Consider the following 17942-nt stretch of genomic DNA (forward strand, 5'->3'; position numbering starts at 1 on the left):
GGCTACATGCTTTCCTTACACTGTCATCTCTACTCTTCTAACCTTATATTCTATAAGAAGGACTTGTCAACTATACCAGGTTTCTATGTGTATAGTGAATGACTTTGAAGGGCTCACCTAACAGGTATGAATAAGTTATAAATCTTGGTTTCCATTGCCACGTACTTCACAACTTGAATTTGCTTCTCCATTTACAGAAAGTGAGAGAGTGTTTTGTCTTATTGTTACTACACCTCTAAAACTGTCCACAAATATCATAGAAAATCCCTTTGTTGCCTGTCCTTAACTTTCAATGGCAAAAAAAAGTCCTTTTTTTATAAAACTTGTCATTCAATAAAAAGTAACAGAGGAAACAAAAAAAGGTTGTGACTCCACTTGACAGATTAATCCTTGAGTGAGGTCTTTGAATCATGGGTTTATCTTCATAAAACATAGTCCTATGCTTTTGAAAAAGGGGGCAAGAATCACTGAGCCATTTGGCTAGTTTTATATGTTGAACATCACCATTTCTTTTGGTAGGGCAACAAGGAGAAAAAGGCTGCATTTGAAATGCCCACAGGAAATCATCAGGAGCTGCTGTCTTTACCGAGACAGAAGTCATCTTGAAAGATCTGCTTTTATAAATTATTTATGTTTTAATTCCTTTACCCAAATACTTAGGGTTCATTTAAAGAATATAGGTCCATGTCAAAACCTTAAGACTGAACAAAGTCTCCTGAAAGAATATTTATGTTATACTAGGAATTAAAAGAACTGTTGAAGGCATTTCTTTGGAGTTTGTCAAAAGTCCTCTGTGTTCACTTCAGGTCTGTTACACTGCGATTATTGCTTGGAGCAATTTCTTATATCCTAGATAAATCTGGCCAATGCACTTCACTCAATAAGTCAAATTCTAATTTCATTTAGAGGCAAAGAGAAAGTGCTTAACTTCTACATACAAACTAAGAAACAGGACTTTCTTCTGTTAAAAGGATGTATCAGGTCTTGCATGATGACTGTAGGATTTGCTGCTGAGGTTTCTGCCTTGACATATTTGGTGCAGTACGTGTAAGTCATTGACAAATGAGCGCTGAGCATTTTAAGCAACCATGTGTGTGCACACACGTGTGTGTGTATGTGTTCCAGTTTAGTTGCATCCACAGTGCACAGTTTCTCCCTGTGCTATGAGGAAGCAGACTAACCAGCAGTACCTGTACACGCTACCCCACAGCAGGAAACAAATGGCAGAACTGCACACGTGCAATCTTTGTAGTACTGTGCTGCAACATGGGCAGCAGTGTTTTATATTGGACGCTTCGTAAGTAGGTCCTGTGGCAGCTTCATATCAAATGTCTTTTCTTCTCATTAAGCGAGAGTGACTGACAGAATGTCGGCCATAAGCCTGTCCTTCCTCTACTTGACTAATGCATGCACTGTCAAGTACTGGAATTCAAATCAAGACTTCTTTCAAAAAAATTCAAAATAAACAGCAATATCTTATTAATTTTGAAAAAATGCCACAAGACAATTGTATTACAGAGATGGGAAGAAACTTCATAACTCAACCTAGTTTGAGGAAACTTAGTAACACCCTGATTTAATAGTACAAATGATTTTTCAGAAATTATTGGGATTGTGTGTGTTCTAGATTGGTTGAGAAAATTTCTGTAACAAACATTAACAGAAATAAGCAATTTTCTAAATAATGTAGCTCTTTGAGAGGGGGTTCTTTAAGAGGAAGGGGCAATAAAGTATTACAACCTAAAGGTTAAAACCTGTTCTGAGTTTTATCATGTTTTTACTGCTTACTTCAGGAATAAACTTTCCATAAAACTTAGGGTAGGAAATGGCAATGAAAATTTGCTTTTTCAGTAGTACACATGAAAGATCATCAGCAAATTGCTCATGTTAATGTCTTGATGAATAATCACCATTACTGTAACACTTGCCTTTTATTACAGATCTATCTATATATAGATGTAGTTATAAAATATTGTTGCAGCCACACTAATTTTGAGTGTGTTAAAAAAACAGCTTACCAAACCCAAAACATTTAAAAACCCAAACAGTAAAATAAATTACACAGCATATAGTCAGGTTGATTAACCCCTGAAAGATAATATTTCCTTTAATTTATTACCTAATATTTAGTCTAATAAAGCACAAGCACACGTTTATCGCCATAAATTCTATGAACATCTGTTTTGCACAGAATGACCTTGTAGGATATTTCCTACAGCTTTGACTGATAACCAGTGTGTATTTTAAGACAGCAAGGACAAACAAAGTGCATGAAAGAGGTTCATGATGACAATGTAATTTATAAACACGGTGCATGAGTAATGCGGAGTACATGCACGATGATGGCACAGTAATATCTGCTTATAGGACATACTTAACAAATCATTGTGCGTTCCATTGCCTTTAGTTTCATGCAAGCTGATGGGTAAAGTGCTGACATTGCAGATGGGCTGCTTAGGGAGGCATAAATGGAATATGGCATTCAAAGGCAGCCCAACTCAGTAGTGAGTGAAAGTCATAATGTTCTGCAGGATATTCACTTGCCTACACAGAAGAACTTAGTGCATTGTACTGAGGTCTTAATAAACTAATCCAGTCAAGACTGATATTAAAGAGATGTTTTATCTGCGCCCTACCATTATTTATGACAACTGATAAAGGAATGATCTAATTCACTCTTTGTCACTATTTGCACTTGTCTTATTTTAAGAAAACGTATTGGTTATTTTTGACTGTCAACTCTTCCCTATTCTGATTCCTTTCTACCATCAGTCCAGATCTGTCTAAGGGAAAGGGAAATGTTTACAATATTCCTTTTAAACTTATTTTAAGAAATAAGGGTAACATTTTGGTCAGCATTGACAGGTGTAATAAAAGCATGCTTTTCGAAATCAGAATTGTGGATCTGCGTTGTCCTACTTGTGTCTTTTGCCAGCAGTACTGTTTTCTTTGGGAGGAAGGTGAGAGCAGAATGGAAATAGGTCAAAGATTTAATTAACAAGAAAACTTTCATCCATTTTCTTCTGTTTTTTTCAGGAAAAAAAAAACACCTTTTGGGATTCAGACTGCTTCAGGACTAAAACTGTACCTTGTGCTTAATAAGCTGAAATGAAATCAAAAGGTGTTGCTTACTGAACATACAGGTTAGGGAGTTAATACTAAGGTCTGTAAGTGTATATTCTTCTACACACATGTATGAAGGTTTTTGGACACCAAGATAAATGTGGAGCTCAGTCTTGCCTGCAGTTTTCATTATGTCCTTAGAAGCATATGTGCCTGGAGGAAAGGACTGAGTCAAGAGGTTAGTTTACCTCACCTCGGAGTTTCCCTCAGTAGCTTACTTGTTGAATTCGTCCTTGTCTGGATTAAAATACTAGAAGTCTTCAGCACTACTGAATGTGACTTTTTCTGCATTTGTGTTGTGCCATTTTACTGCATTTATTTAGCACGTGTTCATAGTCATTACTAGAGATCATTTAGTGGTTTTGTTCTTGTCTGTGAGAAGTCAAAAGCTGCTGAGTTGAGTGACCTTCCTATGTCCAACAAATCCTTCCTGAAAGGCATCCCATGGACCCGTGTTGTCTTTCTCCTAGCATATTGAGCAAGGGCTTATTCTCAAACACTGCTTGCAAACCTTTATGTTGCTGGTGAAACCTAGTTTTTTACATTCCTTATCTATAATCTGGTGAGAACAATGATGCATGTAGCTAGTGGTTATACATGTTCAAAGCCTTGGGAATCCAGATAGCCAGAAATTAATCTGGAGTAGACAAAGAGAATAGGGTGAAGCAATGACAGCATGTATTGGAGAAAGAAAGAAACAAAGTAGCTTCTGTTCCTGTACCTCTCATTGAAATAGTAACTCCTCTTTCAGGACCTAGAACCTGTAATGTGTTACCCCTTTGTTCTTGGACTTCTTCTGGAAAGACAAACATGCTTTTTTACTTTCTTCTTAATACCGATGTGACTAATTAGTATGGTGGGCTAAGATCATCTTGAACAATTTCATGAAAAGCATTTACATATGTAATTTCTTTTAGTTTGTTATGCCTGATTACACAGTTGTTCATAGAGAACTTCTTAACAAAAATAGATGATCAAATATGGTGGAGACAAGAGGGAAAATGGCTGTTTCTGCTTTGCTATTGGTAATTAAAACCCCACTAACCATAACTTAAAGTGTGTCTATGACTAACATGTTTATAATTATTTGGGCTAAAATCAGGAAGGAGATCAATATGTTAGAACCCCCAAATAAAGAATGATAGTATGCAGATTTCTGAGGGATAGGATCAGTCTAACCTAGCAAAGACAAGGTAAACATTGCTTCGTCCCCTGCATTATCAACATTAATTTCCAATATCAACAGTTGACCCATAAAAATCAGCAGAACTGAATCTCCTTCCACAAAGTAATGAACGTGACTTAGAAACTGTGTTTTATAAATGGTACATGGCTTTGGTGATATTCTGTTGTAAATATTTACCAATTACACATTGTTAGTATTTTCAAATAAAGTTAAATTTTGATGAGTGATTTACAAGAAGTTCGGAGGCAGGCTTCAAAGCAGTCTTCCTTCTTCAAGAAATATTATTTCACTTTCAGAAAGTCTTTGCATTAACTTTTCATGAGGTCTCTGAAGAGAGGGAGAACACATTCACATAAATATCAACAAATACTTTCTGATCATCAGAAAACATGTGACATTTAACCAAAATATGCCATCAAGGGAAAGCATTCATAGTCTCAATTCTAAACTCTATCAAAATGTTTAATGTTGAATAAAGAAGCAGCACTTACATCATTTCATATATCATAGTTTTAATTGTATCAGAGAAAAGAAATGTCTAGTAATTTGCTTTGAAGAATTTGGAACTTGTGTCCTTTTGTTTCCTCCCTTCTTCCCTTTCTCGCCAGAAATAAGAGAAGGAGAACACTTGCCAATGAACATTGCTGTCATCATCATAGGTATGACTACAGATCTGCAAAAATGAAGGAATAATTTCATTAATGTTCCCTTAAGGTAAGTTTCTGAGATTTCCTCGGTAATGACTACTATTAGCAGACAAAATGACTTGGGTATTTTCAAACAATATCATTTCATTGAAGTCCTATTTTATTCCCTAGGTGACATGCAAGATGATGTTTTCCTTGTGTTTTATCCCTTCCTGTGTTTCATTTAAGTGTTATCTTTTCTTTCTCACTTTCATACTGAAGGACAGTGAGAAAGTATTAGTTCTTAGCCATATGTCTATATTTATTTATACAGACATAAGCATGTAGCTATACTATATTAATTATTAATTATAACTAATTATGTATACTATACATAATTATTTATTTGTGTATGTGTACTTATTAATCTACATAAATGTTCTTAAGAACTATATGGGCTCTAGAAATTGACATTTTCCAGAAGGCAACAGAGCAAGTGCTCAGCACTGCAATGAACATGGGTTGTCACAGTGAGCAGCAACTCTCTCCCTTGTTGTTGGTCTGGAGGCTATATTTCCCATGCTGCCAAGATTCTTTCCTTGAAATTTCTTGCAGTTGCTGTTTTACCATATGTTAAGGCAATGAGGCATGTGATACATCCTAGCTTTTCAGATGCTATCACATGGCTAATAAAATTTTGTTGTAAAAAAAGAGACCTGTAACAGATATGCAGGTGTTTATAGTAAATCTGCATAGTTTTTCTGTTAAAAAAAAAAAATCCTGAGGAATGTAAGATGCTTGATTAAACCATTACCTGAGAAAGTGAGAAGAATAAAATGGCAATTGTGACCTAAATAATTGCCAAAGTTTGCCTGCATTCAATTATGAAAATGAAAGCAAGTATCTTTGTGTATTGATGCTGGTAGTGTCATGAGATGCTTGAGATGCTTGCAATTGTTAAGTTGTCCAAACTAAAGTTGATCGTGATTATTTTGATCTTTTAGAAATTTTTCATGATACTTTCAAATCTGGTAGGTAATGTGTTATAATCTTATCTTTTGAAACTAAATTCTGTCTGTCTTAAATATAATGTTTGTTTGGCCTCCATTTGATTTTACATACATTCCCTTCCTGATTCTTGAAAACAACCATAGTTAATTGACTAGGATCATACCTAACATTTAAAGAAACTTAAATTTCTCTCCCTTTCACCCCCTAAAAAGTTGTTTTATGTGCAAGCTAGGCTTGTCATGTATCTCTGTCTACCAGTGATTTCAATTACAATAATTGATAATTCTGACATAGCATGAGCCACATGAAATTTGTCTTTGTAATGATGAAATTCTTTGGCCAGTGAGGAAAAGACCCTGAAGACATTTGTTGAAGTGATGTACAAACATACAGCTACACACAAACAACCATACCAGTTGGGAATCCCACTTACAGATGCTGTTTTAAGTGTTGCCTTTTTTTTTTTCTTTAAATGTATTTAAATATGATGTCCTACATTTTAAATAAATCCCATTCTTAATAGCCTAACTCTTTTTTCCCCCACAAAATGACTTTCACTGTCTGCATCTCGATGCAGATTACGCCAAATCTTTCTTCTTCATCTACTCTTTTTTACTTAAATCTGCTGGAGTTTATAGAAGAGTTTTACTGTTTTTCAGACTCTTAGTACAGTTCAATCAACAATACATATATTTGTAATATTTAGAAAAATAAGGGATACTTTTTGATTTGTTGCTCTGGGCTTTTAGATGGACATAAATATATATATATATGTGTGTGTGTGTATGTTAAATCCAGAAGCTGCATATCCAAATTATTGTAATAAATTTTCTGAAATAAGTATATGTGCATTGCAGATTGAAATATACAGAGAAACTATAAAATATAACTACAAGGGAGAGTCCTCATAAAAAGCATACTTTTTCAATAATAGACTAGTTTAGGCAAAGGACCCTGCGCAATATAATGCTCAGGAGCTGAAGATAGTTAAATAATCTGTATTTTAGTGTAGTTGACAATTTCTGAGACTTGTAATTCTGGGTGTTTCACTATGCCCCAAATAGCTTCAGTATTACTCTGAGGTAATTATACTTCTGTGGAATCAAGATTTCAACTTTATTTGAAAAATGGTTCGATAGAAGGTAATATAACATTGTTTTACAAGTAGTAGTTAAGATCTGTGAAGTAGTTAAGAAGCCTGTGAAGTGTAGATAACAGAAAATAGCATATCTCATGTTCAAACTGTAACATATTTCACTCTCTTGATTCAACTATTCCAGAAAGCGGAAATTCATTTCATTTTTCAAGGATGATGGATAAAGTGTAGACGTGTAGTGTTATAACCCTTAAAAATGTTGAATCTTTAAAAAAAAGAAACCACCAGCACAGCTTTCAAAAAAAGATGACACAATAAGCAGTCAGCAAAGTGAAGAGTAATCTATTGTGATCCAGCCTTTCAAACACATTTTCTGAACTGATATCATTTTGTATAAATGTATGAAGTTGCTTACTTTAACTTTGCTTTCTCTAGGCCAAAATGGTCAGAACTGACAACATGTATTCAGATTTGAGAGAAGATTTCTGCCTAGCAATATTTAAAAATCTCTTATGTGCATTTCTGTATGCCTTACAGTGAAGTAAGTAGGTCTGCATTCTAAAATATTCTCCTAAATTTCCTTTTTTGGAGGGATTAATTTTCTGTTGTAAATGTCACTGAAAATTGTCGTCTAGTGAGGTAAAAATGAAATGTTATTTCTCCTCCCTCCCTTCTTAATCAGCAGTATCAAATTAGTTTAAAATATTTTAAGGAACTGTTAAGAAGATGAATATAGAGTAATATGATCACTTATTGAAATGGTGACAAAAATTTATATAATAAAACATGGAAATTAATTTTCATTTTTTTCACAGATGTATGTTGTTCTTCTTTTTTAACTATCCTTTGTTAATTATTTCACTATCTCTTGAAAAAATGATTAGTTTTAATAGAGAAATAATACTGAAAATAAATGAAGGAAAGCCTTCTCTTGACAGTATAAAATCGCTACAAGCTTCAGAAAAACTGCTTTTCTTGCTGTGGTGGGTTCTTTTACATTTCCAATACTGTGCCTAGCACAGTTTGTGTAAAATAGTAATAGTAGGAAACATTAAGTTTGGTAAATATAAAGGAAATTTTCTCGGTTGAAGCTGAAATATTGATGTTTTAGTATTGCTAGCTCAGACAAAACTGATAGAGAGGAGGTTTCTTTTAACACATCTGTCTCCAAATGCAGTTGTTTATGAACTTTTCAGCATTATGGTTCTTATTATTGTTCTCCTAAGTACACAGTTTGTAAAATGAAAATACTGACTTTTTTGGTGTTTCTTATGTTGTTTTGTTGTGGTTTTCTTTTTTTTAAAGAGACTTTCTGAATCTTCCTCCCTGAGTAAATCACTTTCAGATGAGATTAACAGATTGCTTTACAATTAAACACTTGAAACCATTCATAGGCAGACACATTTTGAAGACTTCTTTATAACAATGGCTAAAAGTGCATAAAGAAGATTCTGTTTGCCAAAAAATGAGTGAAAAAAAAGTATTTGAATAGATAATGATGACTGAAAGCTTCAGAAATCAGGATGAACTTACACTCTAGAAATGCCTTAGAAAAGATGAGATGTAAGTGGAGCCTGCTTTGAGTCTAAGAACAAAGCTTAGCAAAACGTTTGCATTTGAGTTCTGAGGAATTTTTACCTGGTTTTGGATTTCGCATTACTGAAGATGTTGCTAGCTGAAGGGAATGAAAAAATTACATTTAAATCAAATCTGCAAAAGAGCGAGCTATTTTAAAGAAAATGTATTCTTTTCTTCTTAAAAATTGTGTCTTTAAATAAACTACTTCTTAAGTTTTCTATTCCAATCAAAGAAAAAACCTCAGTTTTACTTTTAAATTTGGATAATTCAGTGATTTTAATGGGTGGCTGAAAATAAAAATATTTCCTTGATTTTAAGGCAATTTTACAGCATAAGATTGGGAGTCCTACAAGAACCCGCAAGTTCATCTCCACTGAGCTGCCAAAATCAGTTTTCAATGCTAAAAATCTGATGCCTTTGAGAAAGAAGAATATTACTGGCAAATACTAGCCATAGCTGGTTAGGTATGCATGGCATCAGGACAGTCAGATAAAGGGAAACTAAGAAAGAAGGAAAGAAAGAAGAGAGGAAGCCTTGAAACCAAAACAAATAAATTGTATTTAGAAAGGAATTTTCTGGTGGATCTGAGATCCTAAACTTCACCTACTTTATAAACCAGTGATGTAAGTGAAAAAATAAGTTACAATATTGCAATAAAAAAATAGCTACAAGGCGAAACTACAATAAAATCCTGTGACACAGCAGCCTTTCCCTGGCAATAGCCTTTTCTTGCCATTTTAACATACCTTTTCCTGGAATACTAAACAAGTAGTAAAAAAATTATGAATGGGAGAGAATATTAGTTAAGTATGTAACTAATGGTCACATATTGCTGGTTCTGCTGATTACTAGTTTAAATGAATTTGCACATTTTCTTTCTGTTCTACAGGAAGAGTGTTGATAACTGATCTCCTTCTCTGCCCAGAAAATTTAGTGAAAATAAATACTGGAGTATACTATGAAACATTCCCACTGGATGGAGTAGAATAAGAGCTTCTTTTATACTGCTAAGAAAGACAGGTTAAAGTACATATACTTGCAGAACTATATATTAACTTCATAGGAAACTAATTGAGCTCCAAAAAGGCTTTTTAACTAAAAAATACATATTTTAAGAAAAAAATTTGGTGGAAGAATCTGTATGGGTTATAGTGTCAAGATTCTATGCAACCTTTTCACACCTGTTCTGTGTTTTCTACAACTTTTAGCTAAGGTCCTCTATGAATACCATAGTTTATAAATTTGATTTAATTCTAAAGATGTGAAAATGTTTTTAAGGAATATTTTTATTTCCTGCTTACAAACTAATGTGCCTATATTGGCTTTCACTGCTTTGACCACCTTTCTTTCAGTATAATGACAGCACAAACAGGATGAATACTTACTTGTAGAAACTTTTATTTAGGTGCCAATGCTTCTCTTTTGATCATATACTCCTGAAATATGTAGCAAAACCTCTGGTAATCCTCAGTGTAACTTTTCATCTCTAATCCTCTTCTTAGTCTTGATGGGGTAACTGCATAGCAATCAACAATGGAGAATATTTGCAGTCAAAATCAGGTAGTTTCTTACTGAGGCAGTCTGCTGAGTTCAGCCATACTCTGGCATTCTCTGTCTTTAGCTTCTTTACACCTACCTTTATGTATTTCAAACTGTAATTCTAATCCTGTCATCAAACACTGTGAAGACCATATCCTTATAGCTGTGGGTAGTAAATTGCCACTAAACACTGGACTTTGCAGCAAACATTTATAGACCAACTGTCTTCAAGTTCCCGGATCTTTAACCCTAAAATAAGCAATAAGCAGAGAACAATTCTGAGGTAAGAAGCCTGAGGAGACCAGTTCCTGCTTCATACTCCATTAGATCACATGGTACTGGTGGTGTGCCCACGCAGGTGGATGGTGCTGTTGGACTCTTCAGAGGGAGCGATGCTGGTGCAAAGCAGCTCCTGGTGGGCTTTCCGAAAGGGACTGTGCAGCGGTAGGCTGGACAGACCCTACGGGCTGTGCCAGGGTGCTGGAGGGAGCTAGCTCGATTGCTCCAAAAGCAAGAGCAGTCATGTACATTTTCATTGTGGGTACTCTGGGACCATGCGCATGGAGCAAAGCAAGAACAAACCTAGCTGACTATTTAAGTGATGGCTGCAAGAGAGCTCAGCTGGACCAAGGATTTCTGCCTGCACTGGTGCTTCAGACTGAAATGCATTTTATACCTTCTGAAATGCAAGAAATTTAAGCAAGGTGCAAACAGAATTATGAAGTTATAGAAGATCAATTACATAAATAATTCAAAATAAAGGGTTTATTTCCCCAATGTTTAAACATATTTGTGTTTGAGCATATTGCATCATTGAAATGCATATTTGACTATGACCTGTAATGAATATACTCCTCGATAAACCTTTCCCCCTCCTTTTCTTTCCTGATGCTGAATATCTTATATTTTCAGCCTTCTAGGGACTTTGCTTTATTCACTGAACTCTGTAGTGTGAGTGCCATTGGCTCACAAATATGTCATGTTTTCAATTCTGAAAGAAATTCTTTTTGCTCCTGCAGTTTTATTAGGTTTTGGCTTCATAGTTTAAATTATTAGCTTTGCCTCACTAACCCTGCAGCTAGCAAGGATAGTGACTTATTGTTAGTATCAAATGGCATGCTGTTAGCATCCTTCTAATCTTATTTATAAGGAATTTATATAATTAAACCACATATAAATACTGAGATTTTAAACTATTACAGTTACACCAAAAAAGCTTCATTACCCCAAACCTACAAGAATAAACTAAAATTGCATCCAAAAAGCATTTTATAGTGGCTACTTAATGTAAGATATATAATATGAAAACTCTTATTTGTAGATTTAAGATATCACCTCATATCTGCACTTAAGAAGGTATAGTTAACACGTGGAAAAAACCTAGTATATGACGTGCAAAGATCCACACTCAACATCAGTAGCAAGAAACCCATGTTTTTGAACATTTACATTGGACATATCTTTGTGATCCTAAAACAAATGGGGTTAGTCCTTGCTTTACAAAGTATTTAAGTGTATATCTAGTCTAAATAAAAAGCCTCCATTAGAATGCAGGCAAGTACTTATCTACTTTGATGAATTATAAGTTCGTTATCCAATTTCTTCATTTTCATGATTATAAAGTCTGGAATTGAAACTCTTGAAGCCAGAAGGGAGGGAGGGAACATTGTATTAAACTCAGACTCTGGTAAAATACACTGGAAATGCAAAACAGTCTTTGCTGTTGCAAAAACATTTTTAGCATTATTTTTACTAGTTGGATTTTTAAGAAAGGAAAAAGGTGCTTCCTCTGCCCTCCCCCTGCCCACCTTTTGAAGCCGTATGCTGCATTTTTTCCTGATAAAAAAATAGAGGGCTAAAACTTAGAGTTTCTTTCACAGGCAGATGCTTATTAAAAAAAATTACGAGGAAAACAGAATTATTTTTTTAAATATTAATTCAACTGGTTTTCTTTATTTCAACTAAGAAATCTTGAGTTTTTCCCTTCTTACACTGCTTTTTATGTATTTTACAAATAAAACCAAACAAAACAAAACACTATTTAAGATATGTAGATGGAAACAAAAAGTCCGTGATAATCTCTAACCAAACAGAAATTATTTTACTGTGTTCTAAATGCATATGGCATTTTCCTTATGTAATCCCTAATGTGAGTTTATAACTTGCTTATACTTCTCTTCTTGTGGATAACATTACTTCAGTTTCGTAACATTGACAGCAGGCTCAGCACGAGTCAGCAGTGTGCCCTGGCAGCCAAGAGGGCAAACTGCATCCTGGGGTGCATCAAACACAGTATAACCAGCTGGTCAATACAGGGGATTATCCTGCTGTATTCAGCGTTGGTGCAGCCTCACCTTGAGTACTGTGTGCGGTTCTGGGCCCCGCAATTTAAGAAGGATGTGAAGGTCCTTGAACGCATCCAGAGGAGGGCAACCAAGCTGGTGAGAGGGCTGGAAGGCATGTCCTCGGAGGAGCGGCTGAGGATGTTGGGCTTGTCCAGTTTGGAGAGAAGGAGGGCAACCTCATTGCTCTCTACAGCTTCCTGAGGAGGGGACATGGAGAGGGAGGTGCTGAGCTCTTCTCCTGGCATCCACTGGTAGGATGTGTGGGCATGGTTCAAAGCTGTGCCAGGGGACGTTTAGGCTGGACGTTAGGAAGCATTTCTTTACCGAGAGGGTGGTCAATCACTGGAAGAGGCTTCCTAGAGAGGTGGTCGATGCCCCAAGCCTGTCTGTTTAAGAAGCTTTTGGACAATGCCCTTAACAACATGCTTTAACTTTTGGTCTGCCCTGAATTGGTCAGGCAATTGGACTGGCTGATCACTGTAGGTCCTTTCCAGATGAAATGTTCTGTTCTAGTCTAGTCTATTCTATCCTAACATTAGGAAATGCTAAGGGTCTCTTAAGTAAAATTGAAGTACTTGTGATATGGCTTCATATGATAAATGATGATTGTTTTACTGGACATTTTTCTTGGCTTTTGTGGGTTGTTTTATTATTTATTTTTTTTAATTTTTTTTAATTTTATTTTGTCACTTTCAAAGAGTTTAAAGCAGAAGGGACAAAGCATCACCCCACATCCCCCATTCCCACAAAAAAAAAAAATGGTTGGTCAAAAGAAACCATGTCTGTTGGTTCCTGCAAGTTGCCATTCTCTTTCAGATGTTAAATTAACTATATTTTCTATCACAGGGAATCATTTTAAGATTACAATATCCTGATACAGTTTATCAATTTGACAACTTGGGGGTTTTTTATGCATTGGTCTGCTTCTGATTATCTTAAGCTCCTTTAAATTAAAACTCTGTATATGTCCAGTGATAACTCCCATCTACTACTGCAAAGCCAGCAACATGTCAGAATGATAGTCTATTAAAATACACCAATCATTAAAATTCAGGGGAAATTCCCATCTATTTTACATGCATTGTGAGCCTTATTATTATCAAAGTGGCATGATTCATTCACTATTACAATAACTATTACAGGGAGTGTACAGTTTGTGATTAAAAATGACAGATAGGGCAGCATATATCATTGAATATTGACTTTGTGTGATTCCAAGATAGATGTGCAGAGGATTTCAAAATAGTCTATTAATAATAAAGGATTTCTTTCTCCCATGGTAGAGCCATAGGAAAGTAGGAGACAGGGAAGGTCAGCATGACATTGACAATCATTATAAGTGGAAGTCTGCTGAAATAAAATACAACATGATGCTGGGATTAAATAAAAACTCTTGATTTAGAAACCTTGTACAGGGGTTGAGGGGAGTGATGATTACAGTCTATCTTTTACTGAAGAAATCTGTGTGTGACATGTTTGTTATTCACAACAGAAAACCATAAAAAAAAAGATGTAGACCTTTCTACATTAGTAGAAAGTTTTTAAAAAAAGAAACAGTCAAGGATATCTAAAATGCACACTTATAACAAGGAAATAAATCTATTTGTAAGCCTTTTTATTATTTTTTTTTTAACTTGTAGAAGAATACACTATTAGGAAGGGAAAAAAATTCCCCTAATCTTAACTGAAGTATTACAAGAGGCTCCAGTGTATAAAATGTTTCTATCAACCTGAATGAAAATGTTTAGCTATCTCTTGGCAAGAGAGATTATATATGTCAAGAAAATGTTATTACTTCTGATTCCACTGAAATCAGTAGGTTTGTGTTTACTTTCTGTTTGGTAGCTATTTGATCAAGTGCTTGTACTATTCATCCATTTGGAGTATTTATATGAACACTTTAGCAAAAGCTTTTCCATTGTCTGTAGTATTTTGAGGTTTTTTTCACATTATTATAGAAGAGCAAGTAGATGTACTGGGGCTAGTGGTTTCAGAAATGAAATTGCCCACAGATGATTTGATGACTTGTGTTTCTGAAGTTAGAACACCAATAAGTGTTCAGGATCAAAGCCCTGCTGAATGGCTGTGTGAGCTATAGAACAGGGAACAAATGGAACATAAAAGCACAGCTTGCTGTGAGTAACATTGGTTAGATGTTGCCTACCTAGCACAAAACACACTTATCAAAGATACTTCCAAAACCAGATGTAGAATTGTCTTTCACAGTACTTCTAATACACCCAAGCATCTAATGGGAGAAATTACTTGAGGCGCTTGTTATTTAAGGGTCTACTAACTCCTTCAGTGCTCTGACCCTTTTTATGTGACGAGGCTCTAATTTTGTTAATTAAATGGTCTGGATTAGAGGAAACAAACAAAAGACATTCTACCTCTGACTACATTCAGCCAAGACTCAGGCATGCCTTTTGCATGTCCAGGCTATGTAGGCACCCCTTTATTAGCTCTTCAGATGACTGTTGAGAATGTGTTATTTTTTCAAGAATGGTTGTGGTGTTCCAATGCTTTTTTTCTTCAGATGCTTTTGAAATTATTTCTACTTATATTTTTTTATAGAAGCAGCAGACATTGCTTTGCATCCAGATACAATTAATGTGAAAAATTAATTTCTGATGGGGGAATTTCTTTTTTAAATAAAGGTTTGGGGGTTTTTAGGTGTGAAAAGCATTAAGTTTATCAGTTCTACATGGAATGAACAGATGGATACAAATAATATAATTTTCTAAAGATAAAGCTGTTTTTTATCCTAAGCAACTATATGTACTTATTTAAGGATTTCTAATATCCTATTATTTTATCATCCACTTAAAGCTTAAGGCATTCTTTAGTGAAGAGTTAAGCAAGGGATTAATTAGATTTAAACTAAGCTATATCTGTCAATCAATCTGCAGTCTTTGTCATCTCTTGAAGATCATATATTCAGAATCTGTTAGCGACATTTTCCCTTATTTGTCCAAAATGGTACATTAAATTGAAATTAATTTGCAAACATCCAATTCTGACTGCTAGGCTATTGAAGCAGAGAAGAATAAATTCCCAGCATTTAAAAAAATTTTAAATCATAACATCCCTCCTTATCTGCTAATGGTAGTAATGAAACAGTTAAGACAAAAAGTGGGGACTGTCGTAGCCAAAGACAACAGATTTTACATATTTAACTTTTCTTTCCTCTTTACTTCAGAATTTTCAGTAATAGTATTAAATTTGCATTAAGTTTCATGTCTTCTCATGCAGTAATACATAGGATATTAGGTAATAAACTTCCTCCTCACTGTTAACAGAAGAGACTACTCTTGTTATTACACAGGGACACAGCTGACTCTTAGGGACAAGCAGTACAAATATTGTGTAAATAATGTATTTTCCTTATTTAGTATTAAATGATGGTGTTTGGGTTTTTGAGATATTTTATTTCTTTTCTCTTTTTTGTAAACTCTGTGGCATTAATGTAAATAATACAGATGATATTATACATATACACTATTGTATAGATGTTTATGAATACTGTGTTGTAGGTTTTATTTTGTCTTTGCTAGGGATTTATCTTCTGTTTTTCAAGAGCCAGAATTCTGACAATGAAAGAGAGAGTCCTTTGAAAACTTCTGTGCTTTCACTTAATTGCTGAGTAGCTTCTGTTGGTTGTCTATGTGGTACAAACTGTGACTTGGGTGTTAGAATTCCTGCTTGCATGCTCAAATGTTTGTAAAAGAATAAGTACGTTGAGTTTGGGCTCCTACTGTGGCTATTAAATATAATGGAATCTAAAGTACGATACTATTTTCTGAAACTAGACTAGAGACATCAAGGGGCATGATTGAAACAAAGCCACTAGTTGAACCTCTAAAGTAATATATTTTAGAGGGTCTTTAGGCATATAATTACTTAATGATTTTGCTCTTCCTCAAGAGTTCTAGTAAAAGCGACTGCAAAACTTTTGAAATATTACTTACCTTAGCTTCTCTTTTTAAAATCACTTATAATTTAATGGCCTCCAAACCTCTTATATGGCAGAGCTGAAAATGACAAGTTTGTCCAAGGAGAATGCTAATTCAATGTGACAGCACTATCCAAAAGCAAACTAAGCTGACATAGTGATTATCAGCTAAAAGATCAGAGGGTCAGCTTGTTGACAGTCTTGTTCCAGCAGACAAGGAAGGGAGTAAGCAGGAAGAAGCTCTGAACCTGCTATAATCATCAGTTGGAGGTGCAAAAAGGGAGAAAAAGTGGCTGGAAATGAAAGCATCAGTAATTTGCATTGTCAGTGTGAAGCAGAGTTGTCAAGAAAAACTTGGCACTAACCACATCCAGAAATAGCCTGGGCTATTGTCTCTACAGCGCTGTAATTCTGGTCGCAGGCAGCACAGCGTTTGGCAAGTCTGCCTCCTCCACTCCTCGGAGGAAAGTTTTGAAAGATGATAGCCAGCCAGGACTGAGTCAGCCAGACAAATGGGAAGAAGATTGCAAACTATTGCAAGAAGTTAGTTGTGTAGCTTGGGTTGCTACTTCCAAGTCTCAACAAAGCTGTTTGCAGGAATGTAAGGTTTACACAAGGATATTAAGAGTATAGTTCAGAGTGGTGAGAAAAACCTCCCTAAAAATAAATAGTTGTTAATAGGTATTCAACAGAAAACTGTTGGTTAGCTCTGATTCATTGATTAATTGCATTATTATGAACTAAATGATCTTGCATGCCATTTAATAGGTTCAGTAAAAATGCAGTGGTATTGAATGCGATTATGTTATTCCATAGCTACAAATCAAAGGCAAGTTTATTACGAAAAACTGTGAGGCTCCATTATCTTTCCAGCATTTTTGCTTAAAATACTTGTCCTTAAAGCTAAAACAAAGGTTTCTAGCAGAAAACCAGAAAGAAAGCATTATAGGAATTTTTATCTTGAAAGTGATGTCGCCAGCATCTGGACATTTTCCAAATATTACCAATGTTTCCTCTGATCACAGCTCCATATACCACAATGAGCAATAATCAGTAGTATCTTGTTTGGGAAAACTTTCATAATTTTGTCAGTATGCAGATGAAAGCTATCTGGTAGACTGTATCTGAGATTTCTGATCTATCATTAGCTGTGCTGGTATATCATATTGCACAGGGAAGCCTTCCATGGATCTTAATTTGAGGGATTAATAAAAAGCCCTGGAAGTCTGTAACAACCCTTGATGGACAGGTAAACATTGCTGTAAATATAGCTTTTATGAACAAGTAGCTGATCTTCAAAGAATTCTTATTTACCAAGGAAAGGATGCTTATTGCATTGTTATTGATGCACTCTGAATTAAAATTAAGCTCTAGGCACTACACCACCCATTAGAACGTAATGAAAGAACATCAACCAATGGGTTATATTGTATGTTGATATTCATGCAGGAAAAAAAGATTAAAAAATGAAAGACAGATTGGAAAA

The 17942-nt window shown here is 35.0% G+C and overlaps 1 long non-coding RNA gene across 1 annotated transcript in view; it reads left to right on the forward strand.

Moving 5' to 3' along the window:
* The window catches only part of LOC138684695 (uncharacterized), a 36711-nt gene extending 25423 nt beyond the window's left edge, over window positions 1–11288 (forward strand). Inside the window, exons 5-8 of the long non-coding RNA XR_011323939.1 lie at window positions 3037–3301; window positions 4918–5023; window positions 7478–7583; window positions 9510–11288. This is a non-coding gene — a long non-coding RNA (uncharacterized lncRNA). The remainder of the gene's footprint in view (window positions 1–3036; window positions 3302–4917; window positions 5024–7477; window positions 7584–9509) is intronic.
* Window positions 11289–17942: the final 6654 nt, after the last annotated feature.

The sequence above is a fragment of the Haliaeetus albicilla genome, chromosome 3 (genome assembly GCF_947461875.1).
Source record: "Haliaeetus albicilla chromosome 3, bHalAlb1.1, whole genome shotgun sequence".
NCBI classification, from domain to species: Eukaryota; Metazoa; Chordata; class Aves; order Accipitriformes; family Accipitridae; genus Haliaeetus; species Haliaeetus albicilla.